The sequence below is a fragment of the Ranitomeya imitator genome, chromosome 5, assembly GCF_032444005.1.
Source record: "Ranitomeya imitator isolate aRanImi1 chromosome 5, aRanImi1.pri, whole genome shotgun sequence".
Lineage (NCBI taxonomy): Eukaryota > Metazoa > Chordata > Amphibia > Anura > Dendrobatidae > Ranitomeya > Ranitomeya imitator.
Window position 1 is genome coordinate 704,741,930 of NC_091286.1, and position 15,253 is coordinate 704,757,182.

Sequence of the window (15,253 nt, forward strand, 5' to 3'; positions counted from 1 at the left end):
CCATAAAAGGTCAATGGTTCTCCTTGGGATTGTGCTACATCACAACTTTTTTCACTCTCCCCCAGTTTGATTCTCCATGTACTTAGAAAGGATTTGCTAGAACGTTTACTGTTATTGCAGAAAATGTAAAAAAAAAAATGCGCGCTTACGTAAGCGTTGGTGGTATAGTGGTGAGCATAGCTGCCTTCCAAGCAGTTGACCCGGGTTCGATTCCCGGCCAACGCATGGCTTGCTTTTTCACCATTGGTGTTGCGTTTATTCTCTTTTAATGTTTTGTGTTCAAGCTCATGCTCTACTCTCTTCTTACAGTTTAGCAACCACAAAAAGGAGAAAAAAACGAAGAGAAGCGTTCTTAGCTTTTTCAACACTTCATCTAAACCATTTGCTGCTCATCAGTTATTGTTTGAAACTTAGTAGGGTTAGTCCGCAATACAAAAGCAATGCCAAGGTAAACATTGGTATTGTGCTGGTTGGTGTAGCTTCTGTCAAAAGCAAACGCGTTTTGGCTCAAAAATTACTGGTCAAAACCCTGAATCCTGGATCAACTTGTGCCAAAGGACCAGAAGGCCTTCACGACCTCTCAGCAGTTTCTATAAACAAACAAAGCCATAAAAGGTCAATGGTTCTCTTTTGGGATTGTGCTACATCGCAACTTTTTTCTTCAAACTATGCAAGTTTTTTTCACTGTCCCCAATTTGATTCTCCATGTACATAGAAAGGGGTTGCTAGAAAGTTGCCCAACTGTATTTGTAGGGCACCAATCACGTTGTAGACTCCTTAAATGTTCTTCCAGTATGCAAAAATGGAATCCACAATTTAAAAAAAAAAAAAAAAAAAAAAAAAAAAAAAAGCTTGCACTGGCATGTGTGATTGTATATGAAAATTGTGACCTGGTGTGACGTGAAACTGACGATATGTTTGCCAGGTTTGGGGGATTAGCTCAAGTGGTAGAGCGCTCGCTTAGCATGCGAGAGGTAGCGGGATCGATGCCCGCATTCTCCAATACTACCGCTGAATTCCTTTTTCGCTGGGTTGAATGAATCATTTTTACCACCTGCTCGTGGCACCCATGGCCAAACCTAGTGGGCTTTCAACAATCCTTCGATAGCTCAGCTGGTAGAGCGGAGGACTGTAGCTCTAAATTAGCAATCCTTAGGTCGCTGGTTCAATTCCGGCTCGAAGGAAGTTTTGTTTATCCTATCTCATCCAGAAGGTTTTTCTCCAGTTTGTCTCGTGAATTCAAAACATCGTCAGCAAAATGGCTTTTACTTGAGGGAGATGCTTAGCACAAATGCAAAAACTTCTTCAACTGAAGCAAAAGGGTGCAACGTCCCTGGGTGGACTCGAACCACCAACCTTTCGGTTAACAGCCGAACGCGCTAACCGATTGCGCCACAGAGACATGATTTTCAACAAAAACAAACATTTGCAAAGCACCAAGAATAATTTAGTTGCCAACAGATAAGAAATGGCTGATAAATTACATGACATAGACCAGAAGGCAGGCAGTAATTAGACTTCAACTCTGAGCATCCTCCACCATAAGCAGAGTGGCGCAGCGGAAGCGTGCTGGGCCCATAACCCAGAGGTCGATGGATCGAAACCATCCTCTGCTAAACGGTTGTGTTTTATACTCTTCATCATTACATTTCATCTAAATGCCCCTGTCTACAGCAAACCCTTTTGGCTCAAAAAAACACTGGTTAAAACCCTGAATCCCAGTTCAACTCATGCCGCTAAAGGACCAGAAGGCCTTTACGACGTCTCAAAATTTTCTATAAACAAACCATAAAAGGTCAATGGTTCTCCTTGGGATTGTGCTACATCACAACTTTTTTCACTCTCCCCCAGTTTGATTCTCCATGTACTTAGAAAGGATTTGCTAGAACGTTTACTGTTATTGCAGAAAATGTAAAAAAAAAATGCGCGCTTACGTAAGCGTTGGTGGTATAGTGGTGAGCATAGCTGCCTTCCAAGCAGTTGACCCGGGTTCGATTCCCGGCCAACGCATGGCTTGCTTTTTCACCATTGGTGTTGCGTTTATTCTCTTTTAATGTTTTGTGTTCAAGCTCATGCTCTACTCTCTTCTTACAGTTTAGCAACCACAAAAAGGAGAAAAAAACGAAGAGAAGCGTTCTTAGCTTTTTCAACACTTCATCTAAACCATTTGCTGCTCATCAGTTATTGTTTGAAACTTAGTAGGGTTAGTCCGCAATACAAAAGCAATGCCAAGGTAAACATTGGTATTGTGCTGGTTGGTGTAGCTTCTGTCAAAAGCAAACGCGTTTTGGCTCAAAAATTACTGGTCAAAACCCTGAATCCTGGATCAACTTGTGCCAAAGGACCAGAAGGCCTTCACGACCTCTCAGCAGTTTCTATAAACAAACAAAGCCATAAAAGGTCAATGGTTCTCTTTTGGGATTGTGCTACATCGCAACTTTTTTCTTCAAACTATGCAAGTTTTTTTCACTGTCCCCAATTTGATTCTCCATGTACATAGAAAGGGGTTGCTAGAAAGTTGCCCAACTGTATTTGTAGGGCACCAATCACGTTGTAGACTCCTTAAATGTTCTTCCAGTATGCAAAAATGGAATCCACAATTTAAAAAAAAAAAAAAAAAAAAAAAAAAAAAAAAAGCTTGCACTGGCATGTGTGATTGTATATGAAAATTGTGACCTGGTGTGACGTGAAACTGACGATATGTTTGCCAGGTTTGGGGGATTAGCTCAAGTGGTAGAGCGCTCGCTTAGCATGCGAGAGGTAGCGGGATCGATGCCCGCATTCTCCAATACTACCGCTGAATTCCTTTTTCGCTGGGTTGAATGAATCATTTTTACCACCTGCTCGTGGCACCCATGGCCAAACCTAGTGGGCTTTCAACAATCCTTCGATAGCTCAGCTGGTAGAGCGGAGGACTGTAGCTCTAAATTAGCAATCCTTAGGTCGCTGGTTCAATTCCGGCTCGAAGGAAGTTTTGTTTATCCTATCTCATCCAGAAGGTTTTTCTCCAGTTTGTCTCGTGAATTCAAAACATCGTCAGCAAAATGGCTTTTACTTGAGGGAGATGCTTAGCACAAATGCAAAAACTTCTTCAACTGAAGCAAAAGGGTGCAACGTCCCTGGGTGGACTCGAACCACCAACCTTTCGGTTAACAGCCGAACGCGCTAACCGATTGCGCCACAGAGACATGATTTTCAACAAAAACAAACATTTGCAAAGCACCAAGAATAATTTAGTTGCCAACAGATAAGAAATGGCTGATAAATTACATGACATAGACCAGAAGGCAGGCAGTAATTAGACTTCAACTCTGAGCATCCTCCACCATAAGCAGAGTGGCGCAGCGGAAGCGTGCTGGGCCCATAACCCAGAGGTCGATGGATCGAAACCATCCTCTGCTAAACGGTTGTGTTTTATACTCTTCATCATTACATTTCATCTAAATGCCCCTGTCTACAGCAAACCCTTTTGGCTCAAAAAAACACTGGTTAAAACCCTGAATCCCAGTTCAACTCATGCCGCTAAAGGACCAGAAGGCCTTTACGACGTCTCAAAATTTTCTATAAACAAACCATAAAAGGTCAATGGTTCTCCTTGGGATTGTGCTACATCACAACTTTTTTCACTCTCCCCCAGTTTGATTCTCCATGTACTTAGAAAGGATTTGCTAGAACGTTTACTGTTATTGCAGAAAATGTAAAAAAAAAAATGCGCGCTTACGTAAGCGTTGGTGGTATAGTGGTGAGCATAGCTGCCTTCCAAGCAGTTGACCCGGGTTCGATTCCCGGCCAACGCATGGCTTGCTTTTTCACCATTGGTGTTGCGTTTATTCTCTTTTAATGTTTTGTGTTCAAGCTCATGCTCTACTCTCTTCTTACAGTTTAGCAACCACAAAAAGGAGAAAAAAACGAAGAGAAGCGTTCTTAGCTTTTTCAACACTTCATCTAAACCATTTGCTGCTCATCAGTTATTGTTTGAAACTTAGTAGGGTTAGTCCGCAATACAAAAGCAATGCCAAGGTAAACATTGGTATTGTGCTGGTTGGTGTAGCTTCTGTCAAAAGCAAACGCGTTTTGGCTCAAAAATTACTGGTCAAAACCCTGAATCCTGGATCATAGTAACATAGTAACATAGTAACATAGTTAGTAAGGCCGAAAAAAGACATTTGTCCATCCAGTTCAGCCTATATTCCATCATAATAAATACCCAGATCTACGTCCTTCTACAGAACCTAATAATTGTATGATACAATATTGTTCTGCTCCAGGAAGACATCCAGGCCTCTCTTGAACCCCTCGACTGAGTTCGCCATCACCACCTCCTCAGGCAAGCAATTCCAGATTCTCACTGCCCTAACAGTAAAGAATCCTCTTCTATGTTGGTGGAAAAACCTTCTCTCCTCCAGACGCAAAGAATGCCCCCTTGTGCCCGTCACCTTCCTTGGTATAAACAGATCCTCAGCGAGATATTTGTATTGTCCCCTTATATACTTATACATGGTTATTAGATCGCCCCTCAGTCGTCTTTTTTCTGGATCAACTTGTGCCAAAGGACCAGAAGGCCTTCACGACCTCTCAGCAGTTTCTATAAACAAACAAAGCCATAAAAGGTCAATGGTTCTCTTTTGGGATTGTGCTACATCGCAACTTTTTTCTTCAAACTATGCAAGTTTTTTTCACTGTCCCCAATTTGATTCTCCATGTACATAGAAAGGGGTTGCTAGAAAGTTGCCCAACTGTATTTGTAGGGCACCAATCACGTTGTAGACTCCTTAAATGTTCTTCCAGTATGCAAAAATGGAATCCACAATTTAAAAAAAAAAAAAAAAAAAAAAAAAAAAAAAAAAGCTTGCACTGGCATGTGTGATTGTATATGAAAATTGTGACCTGGTGTGACGTGAAACTGACGATATGTTTGCCAGGTTTGGGGGATTAGCTCAAGTGGTAGAGCGCTCGCTTAGCATGCGAGAGGTAGCGGGATCGATGCCCGCATTCTCCAATACTACCGCTGAATTCCTTTTTCGCTGGGTTGAATGAATCATTTTTACCACCTGCTCGTGGCACCCATGGCCAAACCTAGTGGGCTTTCAACAATCCTTCGATAGCTCAGCTGGTAGAGCGGAGGACTGTAGCTCTAAATTAGCTAATCCTTAGGTCGCTGGTTCAATTCCGGCTCGAAGGAAGTTTTGTTTATCCTATCTCATCCAGAAGGTTTTTCTCCAGTTTGTCTCGTGAATTCAAAACATCGTCAGCAAAATGGCTTTTACTTGAGGGAGATGCTTAGCACAAATGCAAAAACTTCTTCAACTGAAGCAAAAGGGTGCAACGTCCCTGGGTGGACTCGAACCACCAACCTTTCGGTTAACAGCCGAACGCGCTAACCGATTGCGCCACAGAGACATGATTTTCAACAAAAACAAACATTTGCAAAGCACCAAGAATAATTTAGTTGCCAACAGATAAGAAATGGCTGATAAATTACATGACATAGACCAGAAGGCAGGCAGTAATTAGACTTCAACTCTGAGCATCCTCCACCATAAGCAGAGTGGCGCAGCGGAAGCGTGCTGGGCCCATAACCCAGAGGTCGATGGATCGAAACCATCCTCTGCTAAACGGTTGTGTTTTATACTCTTCATCATTACATTTCATCTAAATGCCCCTGTCTACAGCAAACCCTTTTGGCTCAAAAAAACACTGGTTAAAACCCTGAATCCCAGTTCAACTCATGCCGCTAAAGGACCAGAAGGCCTTTACGACGTCTCAAAATTTTCTATAAACAAACCATAAAAGGTCAATGGTTCTCCTTGGGATTGTGCTACATCACAACTTTTTTCACTCTCCCCCAGTTTGATTCTCCATGTACTTAGAAAGGATTTGCTAGAACGTTTACTGTTATTGCAGAAAATGTAAAAAAAAAAATGCGCGCTTACGTAAGCGTTGGTGGTATAGTGGTGAGCATAGCTGCCTTCCAAGCAGTTGACCCGGGTTCGATTCCCGGCCAACGCATGGCTTGCTTTTTCACCATTGGTGTTGCGTTTATTCTCTTTTAATGTTTTGTGTTCAAGCTCATGCTCTACTCTCTTCTTACAGTTTAGCAACCACAAAAAGGAGAAAAAAACGAAGAGAAGCGTTCTTAGCTTTTTCAACACTTCATCTAAACCATTTGCTGCTCATCAGTTATTGTTTGAAACTTAGTAGGGTTAGTCCGCAATACAAAAGCAATGCCAAGGTAAACATTGGTATTGTGCTGGTTGGTGTAGCTTCTGTCAAAAGCAAACGCGTTTTGGCTCAAAAATTACTGGTCAAAACCCTGAATCCTGGATCAACTTGTGCCAAAGGACCAGAAGGCCTTCACGACCTCTCAGCAGTTTCTATAAACAAACAAAGCCATAAAAGGTCAATGGTTCTCTTTTGGGATTGTGCTACATCGCAACTTTTTTCTTCAAACTATGCAAGTTTTTTTCACTGTCCCCAATTTGATTCTCCATGTACATAGAAAGGGGTTGCTAGAAAGTTGCCCAACTGTATTTGTAGGGCACCAATCACGTTGTAGACTCCTTAAATGTTCTTCCAGTATGCAAAAATGGAATCCACAATTTAAAAAAAAAAAAAAAAAAAAAAAAAAAAAAAAGCTTGCACTGGCATGTGTGATTGTATATGAAAATTGTGACCTGGTGTGACGTGAAACTGACGATATGTTTGCCAGGTTTGGGGGATTAGCTCAAGTGGTAGAGCGCTCGCTTAGCATGCGAGAGGTAGCGGGATCGATGCCCGCATTCTCCAATACTACCGCTGAATTCCTTTTTCGCTGGGTTGAATGAATCATTTTTACCACCTGCTCGTGGCACCCATGGCCAAACCTAGTGGGCTTTCAACAATCCTTCGATAGCTCAGCTGGTAGAGCGGAGGACTGTAGCTCTAAATTAGCTAATCCTTAGGTCGCTGGTTCAATTCCGGCTCGAAGGAAGTTTTGTTTATCCTATCTCATCCAGAAGGTTTTTCTCCAGTTTGTCTCGTGAATTCAAAACATCGTCAGCAAAATGGCTTTTACTTGAGGGAGATGCTTAGCACAAATGCAAAAACTTCTTCAACTGAAGCAAAAGGGTGCAACGTCCCTGGGTGGACTCGAACCACCAACCTTTCGGTTAACAGCCGAACGCGCTAACCGATTGCGCCACAGAGACATGATTTTCAACAAAAACAAACATTTGCAAAGCACCAAGAATAATTTAGTTGCCAACAGATAAGAAATGGCTGATAAATTACATGACATAGACCAGAAGGCAGGCAGTAATTAGACTTCAACTCTGAGCATCCTCCACCATAAGCAGAGTGGCGCAGCGGAAGCGTGCTGGGCCCATAACCCAGAGGTCGATGGATCGAAACCATCCTCTGCTAAACGGTTGTGTTTTATACTCTTCATCATTACATTTCATCTAAATGCCCCTGTCTACAGCAAACCCTTTTGGCTCAAAAAAACACTGGTTAAAACCCTGAATCCCAGTTCAACTCATGCCGCTAAAGGACCAGAAGGCCTTTACGACGTCTCAAAATTTTCTATAAACAAACCATAAAAGGTCAATGGTTCTCCTTGGGATTGTGCTACATCACAACTTTTTTCACTCTCCCCCAGTTTGATTCTCCATGTACTTAGAAAGGATTTGCTAGAACGTTTACTGTTATTGCAGAAAATGTAAAAAAAAAAATGCGCGCTTACGTAAGCGTTGGTGGTATAGTGGTGAGCATAGCTGCCTTCCAAGCAGTTGACCCGGGTTCGATTCCCGGCCAACGCATGGCTTGCTTTTTCACCATTGGTGTTGCGTTTATTCTCTTTTAATGTTTTGTGTTCAAGCTCATGCTCTACTCTCTTCTTACAGTTTAGCAACCACAAAAAGGAGAAAAAAACGAAGAGAAGCGTTCTTAGCTTTTTCAACACTTCATCTAAACCATTTGCTGCTCATCAGTTATTGTTTGAAACTTAGTAGGGTTAGTCCGCAATACAAAAGCAATGCCAAGGTAAACATTGGTATTGTGCTGGTTGGTGTAGCTTCTGTCAAAAGCAAACGCGTTTTGGCTCAAAAATTACTGGTCAAAACCCTGAATCCTGGATCAACTTGTGCCAAAGGACCAGAAGGCCTTCACGACCTCTCAGCAGTTTCTATAAACAAACAAAGCCATAAAAGGTCAATGGTTCTCTTTTGGGATTGTGCTACATCGCAACTTTTTTCTTCAAACTATGCAAGTTTTTTTCACTGTCCCCAATTTGATTCTCCATGTACATAGAAAGGGGTTGCTAGAAAGTTGCCCAACTGTATTTGTAGGGCACCAATCACGTTGTAGACTCCTTAAATGTTCTTCCAGTATGCAAAAATGGAATCCACAATTTAAAAAAAAAAAAAAAAAAAAAAAAAAAAAAAAGCTTGCACTGGCATGTGTGATTGTATATGAAAATTGTGACCTGGTGTGACGTGAAACTGACGATATGTTTGCCAGGTTTGGGGGATTAGCTCAAGTGGTAGAGCGCTCGCTTAGCATGCGAGAGGTAGCGGGATCGATGCCCGCATTCTCCAATACTACCGCTGAATTCCTTTTTCGCTGGGTTGAATGAATCATTTTTACCACCTGCTCGTGGCACCCATGGCCAAACCTAGTGGGCTTTCAACAATCCTTCGATAGCTCAGCTGGTAGAGCGGAGGACTGTAGCTCTAAATTAGCAATCCTTAGGTCGCTGGTTCAATTCCGGCTCGAAGGAAGTTTTGTTTATCCTATCTCACCCAGAAGGTTTTTCTCCAGTTTGTCTCGTGAATTCAAAACATCGTCAGCAAAATGGCTTTTACTTGAGGGAGATGCTTAGCACAAATGCAAAAACTTCTTCAACTGAAGCAAAAGGGTGCAACGTCCCTGGGTGGACTCGAACCACCAACCTTTCGGTTAACAGCCGAACGCGCTAACCGATTGCGCCACAGAGACATGATTTTCAACAAAAACAAACATTTGCAAAGCACCAAGAATAATTTAGTTGCCAACAGATAAGAAATGGCTGATAAATTACATGACATAGACCAGAAGGCAGGCAGTAATTAGACTTCAACTCTGAGCATCCTCCACCATAAGCAGAGTGGCGCAGCGGAAGCGTGCTGGGCCCATAACCCAGAGGTCGATGGATCGAAACCATCCTCTGCTAAACGGTTGTGTTTTATACTCTTCATCATTACATTTCATCTAAATGCCCCTGTCTACAGCAAACCCTTTTGGCTCAAAAAAACACTGGTTAAAACCCTGAATCCCAGTTCAACTCATGCCGCTAAAGGACCAGAAGGCCTTTACGACGTCTCAAAATTTTCTATAAACAAACCATAAAAGGTCAATGGTTCTCCTTGGGATTGTGCTACATCACAACTTTTTTCACTCTCCCCCAGTTTGATTCTCCATGTACTTAGAAAGGATTTGCTAGAACGTTTACTGTTATTGCAGAAAATGTAAAAAAAAAAATGCGCGCTTACGTAAGCGTTGGTGGTATAGTGGTGAGCATAGCTGCCTTCCAAGCAGTTGACCCGGGTTCGATTCCCGGCCAACGCATGGCTTGCTTTTTCACCATTGGTGTTGCGTTTATTCTCTTTTAATGTTTTGTGTTCAAGCTCATGCTCTACTCTCTTCTTACAGTTTAGCAACCACAAAAAGGAGAAAAAAACGAAGAGAAGCGTTCTTAGCTTTTTCAACACTTCATCTAAACCATTTGCTGCTCATCAGTTATTGTTTGAAACTTAGTAGGGTTAGTCCGCAATACAAAAGCAATGCCAAGGTAAACATTGGTATTGTGCTGGTTGGTGTAGCTTCTGTCAAAAGCAAACGCGTTTTGGCTCAAAAATTACTGGTCAAAACCCTGAATCCTGGATCAACTTGTGCCAAAGGACCAGAAGGCCTTCACGACCTCTCAGCAGTTTCTATAAACAAACAAAGCCATAAAAGGTCAATGGTTCTCTTTTGGGATTGTGCTACATCGCAACTTTTTTCTTCAAACTATGCAAGTTTTTTTCACTGTCCCCAATTTGATTCTCCATGTACATAGAAAGGGGTTGCTAGAAAGTTGCCCAACTGTATTTGTAGGGCACCAATCACGTTGTAGACTCCTTAAATGTTCTTCCAGTATGCAAAAATGGAATCCACAATTAAAAAAAAAAAAAGCTTGCACTGGCATGTGTGATTGTATATGAAAATTGTGACCTGGTGTGACGTGAAACTGACGATATGTTTGCCAGGTTTGGGGGATTAGCTCAAGTGGTAGAGCGCTCGCTTAGCATGCGAGAGGTAGCGGGATCGATGCCCGCATTCTCCAATACTACCGCTGAATTCCTTTTTCGCTGGGTTGAATGAATCATTTTTACCACCTGCTCGTGGCACCCATGGCCAAACCTAGTGGGCTTTCAACAATCCTTCGATAGCTCAGCTGGTAGAGCGGAGGACTGTAGCTCTAAATTAGCAATCCTTAGGTCGCTGGTTCAATTCCGGCTCGAAGGAAGTTTTGTTTATCCTATCTCATCCAGAAGGTTTTTCTCCAGTTTGTCTCGTGAATTCAAAACATCGTCAGCAAAATGGCTTTTACTTGAGGGAGATGCTTAGCACAAATGCAAAAACTTCTTCAACTGAAGCAAAAGGGTGCAACGTCCCTGGGTGGACTCGAACCACCAACCTTTCGGTTAACAGCCGAACGCGCTAACCGATTGCGCCACAGAGACATGATTTTCAACAAAAACAAACATTTGCAAAGCACCAAGAATAATTTAGTTGCCAACAGATAAGAAATGGCTGATAAATTACATGACATAGACCAGAAGGCAGGCAGTAATTAGACTTCAACTCTGAGCATCCTCCACCATAAGCAGAGTGGCGCAGCGGAAGCGTGCTGGGCCCATAACCCAGAGGTCGATGGATCGAAACCATCCTCTGCTAAACGGTTGTGTTTTATACTCTTCATCATTACATTTCATCTAAATGCCCCTGTCTACAGCAAACCCTTTTGGCTCAAAAAAACACTGGTTAAAACCCTGAATCCCAGTTCAACTCATGCTGCTAAAGGACCAGAAGGCCTTTACGACGTCTCAAAATTTTCTATAAACAAACCATAAAAGGTCAATGGTTCTCCTTGGGATTGTGCTACATCACAACTTTTTTCACTCTCCCCCAGTTTGATTCTCCATGTACTTAGAAAGGATTTGCTAGAACGTTTACTGTTATTGCAGAAAATGTAAAAAAAAAATGCGCGCTTACGTAAGCGTTGGTGGTATAGTGGTGAGCATAGCTGCCTTCCAAGCAGTTGACCCGGGTTCGATTCCCGGCCAACGCATGGCTTGCTTTTTCACCATTGGTGTTGCGTTTATTCTCTTTTAATGTTTTGTGTTCAAGCTCATGCTCTACTCTCTTCTTACAGTTTAGCAACCACAAAAAGGAGAAAAAAACGAAGAGAAGCGTTCTTAGCTTTTTCAACACTTCATCTAAACCATTTGCTGCTCATCAGTTATTGTTTGAAACTTAGTAGGGTTAGTCCGCAATACAAAAGCAATGCCAAGGTAAACATTGGTATTGTGCTGGTTGGTGTAGCTTCTGTCAAAAGCAAACGCGTTTTGGCTCAAAAATTACTGGTCAAAACCCTGAATCCTGGATCAACTTGTGCCAAAGGACCAGAAGGCCTTCACGACCTCTCAGCAGTTTCTATAAACAAACAAAGCCATAAAAGGTCAATGGTTCTCTTTTGGGATTGTGCTACATCGCAACTTTTTTCTTCAAACTATGCAAGTTTTTTTCACTGTCCCCAATTTGATTCTCCATGTACATAGAAAGGGGTTGCTAGAAAGTTGCCCAACTGTATTTGTAGGGCACCAATCACGTTGTAGACTCCTTAAATGTTCTTCCAGTATGCAAAAATGGAATCCACAATTAAAAAAAAAAAAAAAAAAAAAAAAGCTTGCACTGGCATGTGTGATTGTATATGAAAATTGTGACCTGGTGTGACGTGAAACTGACGATATGTTTGCCAGGTTTGGGGGATTAGCTCAAGTGGTAGAGCGCTCGCTTAGCATGCGAGAGGTAGCGGGATCGATGCCCGCATTCTCCAATACTACCGCTGAATTCCTTTTTCGCTGGGTTGAATGAATCATTTTTACCACCTGCTCGTGGCACCCATGGCCAAACCTAGTGGGCTTTCAACAATCCTTCGATAGCTCAGCTGGTAGAGCGGAGGACTGTAGCTCTAAATTAGCAATCCTTAGGTCGCTGGTTCAATTCCGGCTCGAAGGAAGTTTTGTTTATCCTATCTCATCCAGAAGGTTTTTCTCCAGTTTGTCTCGTGAATTCAAAACATCGTCAGCAAAATGGCTTTTACTTGAGGGAGATGCTTAGCACAAATGCAAAAACTTCTTCAACTGTAGCTTACTACTGAAGCAAAAGGGTGCAACGTCCCTGGGTGGACTCGAACCACCAACCTTTCGGTTAACAGCCGAACGCGCTAACCGATTGCGCCACAGAGACATGATTTTCAACAAAAACAAACATTTGCAAAGCACCAAGAATAATTTAGTTGCCAACAGATAAGAAATGGCTGATAAATTACATGACATAGACCAGAAGGCAGGCAGTAATTAGACTTCAACTCTGAGCATCCTCCACCATAAGCAGAGTGGCGCAGCGGAAGCGTGCTGGGCCCATAACCCAGAGGTCGATGGATCGAAACCATCCTCTGCTAAACGGTTGTGTTTTATACTCTTCATCATTACATTTCCTCTAAATGCCCCTGTCTACAGCAAACCCTTTTGGCTCAAAAAAACACTGGTTAAAACCCTGAATCCCAGTTCAACTCGTGCCGCTAAAGGACCAGAAGGCCTTTACGACGTCTCAAAATTTTCTATAAACAAACCATAAAAGGTCAATGGTTCTCCTTGGGATTGTGCTACATCACAACTTTTTTCACTCTCCCCCAGTTTGATTCTCCATGTACTTAGAAAGGATTTGCTAGAACGTTTACTGTTATTGCAGAAAATGTAAAAAAAAAATGCGCGCTTACGTAAGCGTTGGTGGTATAGTGGTGAGCATAGCTGCCTTCCAAGCAGTTGACCCGGGTTCGATTCCCGGCCAACGCATGGCTTGCTTTTTCACCATTGGTGTTGCGTTTATTCTCTTTTAATGTTTTGTGTTCAAGCTCATGCTCTACTCTCTTCTTACAGTTTAGCAACCACAAAAAGGAGAAAAAAACGAAGAGAAGCGTTCTTAGCTTTTTCAACACTTCATCTAAACCATTTGCTGCTCATCAGTTATTGTTTGAAACTTAGTAGGGTTAGTCCGCAATACAAAAGCAATGCCAAGGTAAACATTGGTATTGTGCTGGTTGGTGTAGCTTCTGTCAAAAGCAAACGCGTTTTGGCTCAAAAATTACTGGTCAAAACCCTGAATCCTGGATCAACTTGTGCCAAAGGACCAGAAGGCCTTCACGACCTCTCAGCAGTTTCTATAAACAAACAAAGCCATAAAAGGTCAATGGTTCTCTTTTGGGATTGTGCTACATCGCAACTTTTTTCTTCAAACTATGCAAGTTTTTTTCACTGTCCCCAATTTGATTCTCCATGTACATAGAAAGGGGTTGCTAGAAAGTTGCCCAACTGTATTTGTAGGGCACCAATCACGTTGTAGACTCCTTAAATGTTCTTCCAGTATGCAAAAATGGAATCCACACTTAAAAAAAAAAAAAAAAAAAAAAAGCTTGCACTGGCATGTGTGATTGTATATGAAAATTGTGACCTGGTGTGACGTGAAACTGACGATATGTTTGCCAGGTTTGGGGGATTAGCTCAAGTGGTAGAGCGCTCGCTTAGCATGCGAGAGGTAGCGGGATCGATGCCCGCATTCTCCAATACTACCGCTGAATTCCTTTTTCGCTGGGTTGAATGAATCATTTTTACCACCTGCTCGTGGCACCCATGGCCAAACCTAGTGGGCTTTCAACAATCCTTCGATAGCTCAGCTGGTAGAGCGGAGGACTGTAGCTCTAAATTAGCAATCCTTAGGTCGCTGGTTCAATTCCGGCTCGAAGGAAGTTTTGTTTATCCTATCTCATCCAGAAGGTTTTTCTCCAGTTTGTCTCGTGAATTCAAAACATCGTCAGCAAAATGGCTTTTACTTGAGGGACATGCTTAGCACAAATGCAAAAACTTCTTCAACTGTAGCAAAAGGGTGCAACGTCCCTGGGTGGACTCGAACCACCAACCTTTCGGTTAACAGCCGAACGCGCTAACCGATTGCGCCACAGAGACATGATTTTCAACAAAAACAAACATTTGCAAAGCACCAAGAATAATTTAGTTGCCAACAGATAAGAAATGGCTGATAAATTACATGACATAGACCAGAAGGCAGGCAGTAATTAGACTTCAACTCTGAGCATCCTCCACCATAAGCAGAGTGGCGCAGCGGAAGCGTGCTGGGCCCATAACCCAGAGGTCGATGGATCGAAACCATCCTCTGCTAAACGGTTGTGTTTTATACTCTTCATCATTACATTTCATCTAAATGCCCCTGTCTACAGCAAACCCTTTTGGCTCAAAAAAACACTGGTTAAAACCCTGAATCCCAGTTCAACTCGTGCCGCTAAAGGACCAGAAGGCCTTTACGACGTCTCAAAATTTTCTATAAACAAACCATAAAAGGTCAATGGTTCTCCTTGGGATTGTGCTACATCACAACTTTTTTCACTCTCCCCCAGTTTGATTCTCCATGTACTTAGAAAGGATTTGCTAGAACGTTTACTGTTATTGCAGAAAATGTAAAAAAAAAATGCGCGCTTACGTAAGCGTTGGTGGTATAGTGGTGAGCATAGCTGCCTTCCAAGCAGTTGACCCGGGTTCGATTCCCGGCCAACGCATGGCTTGCTTTTTCACCATTGGTGTTGCGTTTATTCTCTTTTAATGTTTTGTGTTCAAGCTCATGCTCTACTCTCTTCTTACAGTTTAGCAACCACAAAAAGGAGAAAAAAACGAAGAGAAGCGTTCTTAGCTTTTTCAACACTTCATCTAAACCATTTGCTGCTCATCAGTTATTGTTTGAAACTTAGTAGGGTTAGTCCGCAATACAAAAGCAATGCCAAGGTAAACATTGGTATTGTGCTGGTTGGTGTAGCTTCTGTCAAAAGCAAACGCGTTTTGGCTCAAAAATTACTGGTCAAAACCCTGAATCCTGGATCAACTTGTGCCAAAGGACCAGAAGG

General features: G+C 42.4%; 23 non-coding genes across 23 annotated transcripts; all 23 read left to right on the forward strand.

Annotated features, from left to right (window-relative positions):
• The first annotated feature begins 153 nt into the window (after positions 1–153).
• TRNAG-UCC (transfer RNA glycine (anticodon UCC)) lies at positions 154–225 on the forward strand. The gene has a single exon. It is a non-coding gene; the product is annotated as a tRNA-Gly (tRNA).
• Positions 226–929: 704 nt separating this feature from the next.
• TRNAA-AGC (transfer RNA alanine (anticodon AGC)) lies at positions 930–1,002 on the forward strand. Its single transcript has one exon. It is a non-coding gene; the product is annotated as a tRNA-Ala (tRNA).
• Positions 1,003–1,098: 96 nt separating this feature from the next.
• TRNAY-GUA (transfer RNA tyrosine (anticodon GUA)) lies at positions 1,099–1,184 on the forward strand. Its single transcript is given in 2 exon segments — positions 1,099–1,135; positions 1,149–1,184. It is a non-coding gene; the product is annotated as a tRNA-Tyr (tRNA).
• Positions 1,185–1,938: 754 nt separating this feature from the next.
• Positions 1,939–2,010, forward strand: TRNAG-UCC (transfer RNA glycine (anticodon UCC)). The gene has a single exon. It is a non-coding gene; the product is annotated as a tRNA-Gly (tRNA).
• Positions 2,011–2,715: 705 nt separating this feature from the next.
• TRNAA-AGC (transfer RNA alanine (anticodon AGC)) lies at positions 2,716–2,788 on the forward strand. Its single transcript has one exon. It is a non-coding gene; the product is annotated as a tRNA-Ala (tRNA).
• Positions 2,789–2,884: 96 nt separating this feature from the next.
• Positions 2,885–2,970, forward strand: TRNAY-GUA (transfer RNA tyrosine (anticodon GUA)). The gene is given in 2 exon segments: positions 2,885–2,921; positions 2,935–2,970. It is a non-coding gene; the product is annotated as a tRNA-Tyr (tRNA).
• Positions 2,971–3,725: 755 nt separating this feature from the next.
• TRNAG-UCC (transfer RNA glycine (anticodon UCC)) lies at positions 3,726–3,797 on the forward strand. The gene has a single exon. It is a non-coding gene; the product is annotated as a tRNA-Gly (tRNA).
• Positions 3,798–4,926: 1,129 nt separating this feature from the next.
• TRNAA-AGC (transfer RNA alanine (anticodon AGC)) lies at positions 4,927–4,999 on the forward strand. Its single transcript has one exon. It is a non-coding gene; the product is annotated as a tRNA-Ala (tRNA).
• A 938-nt stretch (positions 5,000–5,937) lies between these two features.
• Positions 5,938–6,009, forward strand: TRNAG-UCC (transfer RNA glycine (anticodon UCC)). Its single transcript has one exon. It is a non-coding gene; the product is annotated as a tRNA-Gly (tRNA).
• Positions 6,010–6,713: 704 nt separating this feature from the next.
• On the forward strand, positions 6,714–6,786 carry TRNAA-AGC (transfer RNA alanine (anticodon AGC)). Its single transcript has one exon. It is a non-coding gene; the product is annotated as a tRNA-Ala (tRNA).
• Positions 6,787–7,724: 938 nt separating this feature from the next.
• TRNAG-UCC (transfer RNA glycine (anticodon UCC)) lies at positions 7,725–7,796 on the forward strand. Its single transcript has one exon. It is a non-coding gene; the product is annotated as a tRNA-Gly (tRNA).
• Positions 7,797–8,500: 704 nt separating this feature from the next.
• TRNAA-AGC (transfer RNA alanine (anticodon AGC)) lies at positions 8,501–8,573 on the forward strand. Its single transcript has one exon. It is a non-coding gene; the product is annotated as a tRNA-Ala (tRNA).
• A 96-nt stretch (positions 8,574–8,669) lies between these two features.
• On the forward strand, positions 8,670–8,755 carry TRNAY-GUA (transfer RNA tyrosine (anticodon GUA)). Its single transcript is given in 2 exon segments — positions 8,670–8,706; positions 8,720–8,755. It is a non-coding gene; the product is annotated as a tRNA-Tyr (tRNA).
• A 755-nt stretch (positions 8,756–9,510) lies between these two features.
• On the forward strand, positions 9,511–9,582 carry TRNAG-UCC (transfer RNA glycine (anticodon UCC)). The gene has a single exon. It is a non-coding gene; the product is annotated as a tRNA-Gly (tRNA).
• A 684-nt stretch (positions 9,583–10,266) lies between these two features.
• Positions 10,267–10,339, forward strand: TRNAA-AGC (transfer RNA alanine (anticodon AGC)). The gene has a single exon. It is a non-coding gene; the product is annotated as a tRNA-Ala (tRNA).
• A 96-nt stretch (positions 10,340–10,435) lies between these two features.
• TRNAY-GUA (transfer RNA tyrosine (anticodon GUA)) lies at positions 10,436–10,521 on the forward strand. Its single transcript is given in 2 exon segments — positions 10,436–10,472; positions 10,486–10,521. It is a non-coding gene; the product is annotated as a tRNA-Tyr (tRNA).
• Positions 10,522–11,275: 754 nt separating this feature from the next.
• TRNAG-UCC (transfer RNA glycine (anticodon UCC)) lies at positions 11,276–11,347 on the forward strand. Its single transcript has one exon. It is a non-coding gene; the product is annotated as a tRNA-Gly (tRNA).
• A 695-nt stretch (positions 11,348–12,042) lies between these two features.
• On the forward strand, positions 12,043–12,115 carry TRNAA-AGC (transfer RNA alanine (anticodon AGC)). The gene has a single exon. It is a non-coding gene; the product is annotated as a tRNA-Ala (tRNA).
• Positions 12,116–12,211: 96 nt separating this feature from the next.
• TRNAY-GUA (transfer RNA tyrosine (anticodon GUA)) lies at positions 12,212–12,297 on the forward strand. The gene is given in 2 exon segments: positions 12,212–12,248; positions 12,262–12,297. It is a non-coding gene; the product is annotated as a tRNA-Tyr (tRNA).
• Positions 12,298–13,064: 767 nt separating this feature from the next.
• TRNAG-UCC (transfer RNA glycine (anticodon UCC)) lies at positions 13,065–13,136 on the forward strand. The gene has a single exon. It is a non-coding gene; the product is annotated as a tRNA-Gly (tRNA).
• A 694-nt stretch (positions 13,137–13,830) lies between these two features.
• On the forward strand, positions 13,831–13,903 carry TRNAA-AGC (transfer RNA alanine (anticodon AGC)). The gene has a single exon. It is a non-coding gene; the product is annotated as a tRNA-Ala (tRNA).
• Positions 13,904–13,999: 96 nt separating this feature from the next.
• TRNAY-GUA (transfer RNA tyrosine (anticodon GUA)) lies at positions 14,000–14,085 on the forward strand. Its single transcript is given in 2 exon segments — positions 14,000–14,036; positions 14,050–14,085. It is a non-coding gene; the product is annotated as a tRNA-Tyr (tRNA).
• A 754-nt stretch (positions 14,086–14,839) lies between these two features.
• TRNAG-UCC (transfer RNA glycine (anticodon UCC)) lies at positions 14,840–14,911 on the forward strand. The gene has a single exon. It is a non-coding gene; the product is annotated as a tRNA-Gly (tRNA).
• Positions 14,912–15,253: the final 342 nt, after the last annotated feature.